This window comes from Centrocercus urophasianus, unplaced genomic scaffold (assembly GCF_019232065.1).
Source record: "Centrocercus urophasianus isolate 14NV4802_14NV808 unplaced genomic scaffold, USGS_Curo_1.0 seq_51, whole genome shotgun sequence".
Classification (NCBI taxonomy): Eukaryota; Metazoa; Chordata; class Aves; order Galliformes; family Phasianidae; genus Centrocercus; species Centrocercus urophasianus.
In genome coordinates, this window is record NW_024885100.1 from 1315078 (window position 1) to 1319744 (window position 4667).

Here is a 4667-nt window from a genome sequence, read left to right on the forward strand (position 1 = left end):
GATTCTGTGATTCTGTGATTCTGTGATTCTGTGATTCTGTGATTCTGAGACTGAATCTGCCCAAAGATCCACCCACAGATCAGAAAAGCCTGCCCTGGCCCATCAGTTGTTGTGAAATCCTATGGGGCTGGGCAGAGACAGAGGAGCTGCAGTGCCATCTGCTATAGCCCATCAGTGCTGCTGTGCTTGGCTAAGGGAACCCAAAGAAATTCACAGCACTGAATTGATGTATGGCTTCTTAAAAGTTTGTTCTTCTGTTCCCCATTTCATACTTCTGCTATATCAGCAGAGTATCAGCTGTGTCACTTTCATCATGCTTCCTTTCCTTTAAATCCCTATTTTCTGCCCTCTTCTACCCCTCCACCTCTGCTTCTGCACCTGTCCTCCCTTTGCATCCTTCTCAGATGATGACATCTTGACAGAGGCAGTCCAGGCTGTGCAGCCTGGAGCAGAACGTTTCTAGGAGCATGTAAAGCAAGGCAGAAAACCTCTTTCTCACGCTCAGCTCCTTCTGTACCTTTTAATACATGTTGCAGGTCAAGTTGTCCAGGAGTGGAACTAGTCTGGCGATAAAGAGGAGAAGTCACCACTCACGTACTTTCTGATCCTCTACACAAGAACTGCAGAGCAGCAGAGAAGAGAGAGGTAAACAGCTCACAGAGGGATCTCACAGCATATGGAAGCATTGTGTGTCACACTACCATGCCTGCAGAGTAAGCACCGGGATCCCAACTCACATTCACTTTTCTTGCATGTCTGTTCTGGTTATAAAGATGATCCCACCAGCTGGAACTCTCCTCGCAGACCCCAGCTCTGTGATTCTGAAGGTGCTGGGATCTCTCTGGTTTGATCCCTGCTGTCTCCAGAGGGAAGCTGGCAGCAGCAGTGCTGCCTGGCCTGCAGCATCCCTGGATGAGACTGGCCAGCAAGGCTGGCTGCTGGCTGCCACCAGGGAGAGGAGGGCTCCCGTGTCACTGTATGAAAGAGCCTACAGCTTGTCCTCCCTTCCATGTTCTGTGCTGTCAAGGAGTCCAAACCTTGTGCCACAGTTCTTGAACGAGAAGCAATTCTGAACACACAATGCAGAACTAATCAGAAAATGTGTTGAATGAGAAAGAAGCTGACACCTGCTCTTGTGGGAATGGAGTGTTGTTTCTGCATTAGATATTAAAAAGGGCAAATGATTTGAAGAAGTACTTGTATTCTGTAACTTGTTCTTAGAAGTAGTTGATCTCAGAAGTAGAAATACTGTGTATGTTAGTAGCATGTTTTAGAAACGTTATTCCTGAATTATGTGATTAATTCTTTCTTGCAAAACTGCAATAGTTGTTAAATGTTCCAAACAATGTGGGCATAGTGCTAGGGGTTAGAAAACATATTGTAGGGTTGTTCTGTTAGGATAAGAAACTCCCAGCAAAAGAAAAACAGATTTAACAAACATCAAAGAAGCCAGGGCCTCTACACAAGGCCAGACCGTCTCACTCCATGAGAAGATTGGGATGTGACAGGCAGGCACCAAGATACTCCCCTCCGTCCTCCTTCTGAGCTTCATCTCTGCGGAGGGGAGGACAAGCAGATGTCCACAAAAAAATGAGCAAGTGTGGAATAAGGGTTAGAAGTTAATAAAAAAAATAAACAGCTGTGCTGTTTCTGCGGGATCAAGAGCTACACAGTGCTGCAGGAGACCCGAGCTTTCAAAGCAGGTGAATGTTTTCTACATTATGCAATTACTAGAATCTCCTCATAGCTTTAATTAGGAAGGCAGATCTGAAGTAACCAATAGTAGCCACAATCGTTTTAAGTGTTTTTCTGTGCCGAACTGTTTTACCCTTGTCTTTGCTGACACTGCTGTCAACGCAAAGTAGTTGCTGTACTCCTGCTTTTCAGCAGCTGCAAAGAGACCAAGGGCCCAGTTCTATAGGCAGCGCTGCACAAACTCACTCTTGGCCTGCAGCCCACTTGCTGCAGTCTGACTGAGGTGGGACCACGTGCATCTGTGTGCACTGCATTCAGATGTGGTAGTCCTGCTGACATGGCTCTTGAAATGAAAGACTTGGGAATGTTATGAGATAGAGCCTGGGCTACGTCCTCAACCAAAACGTGCTCCTTCGTCCCCGTGGATACACACGGGCTGCTGCTCTCCTGCGGGCTGTCATGGTTTAATGATTCTTGTTATCGGTATTCCACATCATAGCACCATGTAGCACACTGGGATTTGAAGAGTTAATGCTGCAGTTCCGTGGACTGCCGATGGTTCCAGGTACCCGTTTCAGAAGAGAAACTACAGAAGGAATTTCAGCACCCAGAAGACTTTGCTGTTCCATTTCCATGCTCCAGTAAGGGGGAGAGATAAGATTGACTGGGAGTCATGGGATGGCCTCTCTTTTTTGCCTTCCCTGTCTCTTTTTCCGCTCATCTCTGCGGTGTGTGCTTCCCAGCCATCCCGCCTACAGCATCACAGCCAGGCCTTTGCTTTTCGGATGCTCTCATTTATTCGACTTCTTAGCTTCAATTCCAATTATACTGTATTGAATTGTGTTATCTCGCATTCTGCTGTCATATTAGTTTTTTCTCCCATAGCTCGTTGCCTCTGTTGTGTATTTAGGCCCACCTCCCTGTCTTTTTCCCTTCCTATCTTCTGCCTGCCCAGAGGTGTGGGCCCATGGGTCCCTCAGCCCCTTTAATCACAGAACTTGGCCAAACCGGGCCAGAAGAATGGCATAAGCGCTGCTCAGAGCCCCTCCGCCTCATTTACTTCCATGGGCTTCCTGATGGATTTCTCAGAAACTGCGGGAAATAAAAAAATGGAGACAAGTGAGGTGACCAGTTCTCTGGACAGGAAGGGACATCCCTATCACCGTTCCCAAGTCGTGCCCTTTCCACGGTGGTGACCTAACAGGGTTCCAGGTGACATGGGCTGATGTCACTGTGCGATGCACTGCATCACAAGGGTATCATCCGGCAGCGCCGGCACTTCCCTACAGGGCCTGGGTGCTGCTGGAGCCCCGCCCAGGGGCTCTGTCCTTCTGTGGCCTGGAGTGGGGTCAGGGGCTGCAAGGCTGCACTGGGCGACCCTCGCTAACACGTGGAGGAGCAGGGATACCTCGCACAGAATTGTTGGTTGAGGAGCCAGGGAGAGCATCCTTTGTTCTGAGCTGAGGGCCGTCGGCAGGCAACACGGAGGGCTGCTGGACTATGACCATCAGCTCAGAGCTGGTCTCCACATTCCCAGTGCTCCTGCAACTCTCTGCCAAGGGTAAGGCTTTCAGGAATGCCTTCCCAAGGCATCACACGGGGCTGTTAGCTGTCAAAAGCAAAAGCCGTGTGGCAGGGCTGCCCAGGTTCTCGTGCTGAAGGGGCAAATGAGGTGCAGACACATTCGCTGGTGCAGAACAAAAGGCATTTATTCTAGGCACTTACCACCTTTTATACCCGCAACACAACAGTTTTCCTGCCTAACCAAGTCTGGTCACATGTAAGGGTTAGGTGCCTTGTGGCCGTATATGTCTGGCTCAAGTTACTGTTGAGCTTTACCACTCATGAGCAGTACAACAACCTTCTTTATCCCACAGCGCTGCAGCTCCAGCTGGATGTGGATGGGGGCTGCTGTGAGAGCCCTGCTCGAGGGTCCGGCTAGGCTCTGGGGACAATGTGGCAGCCAGGTCCCAATGGCAGAGCTGCCCAGAGCTCCCACGTTCCTTTCGGCATGGCTCAAACCCCTGTGACAGGGCAGTCCAAGGCCAGGTTTCCCTGGGAGCTGGTGTTTCCTGAGGATCTGGCTCAGGGACAAAAGACATCCCACGTCCCAGCGGCTTCCCATGTTCCCGTTTCCCCACGGGGCTCAGAGCAAGGGCTGAAATCAGGGCAAAACCTGGCTCCTTAGCCATGGTGGTGCTTTTGTGGCGTGTTTGCATACACCTGCCCCAGTCATTCCCTGAGTGGGGAGCTTACCAAGAAGTTGTGAAGAGGCTGGCCTGGCGCATCTTTTCCTTCCTTCGCAGAGGTTGTGGTGATCTGGAATGCTGTGTCTTATTATATCCTGTGTGGGAAAAAATGTTTCTGCATTAGAATTGGATAATTTTTTTATTTCACGATCTCTGCTATCGTAATTCTTGCGAGTCCTTCTACTTGGGGAAGATCTCTGAGGCAAATGATGAGGCCAGGCTCTTCTCGGTGGTGTGTTGCAATAGGACAAGGAGCACTGGCCCAAAACTTGAACGCAGGAAGTTCCATACAAGCGTGTGCAAGAACTTTTTATGTAAGGGTGACGGAGAACTGGATCAGGTTGCCCGAGAGGTTGTGCAGTCTCCTTCTATGGAGGAGCACTTATCCTCTAGACGAACCTTCCCAGGAACGCACACTATGTATATAGGTGTATATCTGTATACTTTGTCATACACACTGCAAGAATATTGCGGCGCCCCATGGGGAGGGACAGCGGTTCCGATGCAAAAGCTGACGTGTTTCTGCTTGCAGCACCTGCGGGCACCGGCCCATGGCAGATCGTTATAAAAATGTGTGCAATGTGTGCGGCACAGAAGTCCTGCACGAGTCCTGGCCGTGGAGTGTCAGCTTCCAGACATGCAACCCTGCATCTCCTCAGCTGTGAGGAGCTGAACAAGGGCGCTTTTGCACAGGTTACCCACGCACGTGAAACGTGCTGCAGT

At 50.0% G+C, this 4667-nt stretch overlaps 1 long non-coding RNA gene across 2 annotated transcripts in view; it reads left to right on the forward strand.

The window, feature by feature from the left end:
- LOC122169312 overlaps positions 1-2541 on the forward strand; it is a 3840-nt gene extending 1299 nt beyond the window's left edge. For both annotated transcript variants that reach the window (XR_006171545.1, XR_006171544.1), the window contains one exon: positions 537-2541. This is a non-coding gene — a long non-coding RNA (uncharacterized LOC122169312). The remainder of the gene's footprint in view (positions 1-536) is intronic.
- The last annotated feature ends 2126 nt before the right edge of the window (positions 2542-4667 follow it).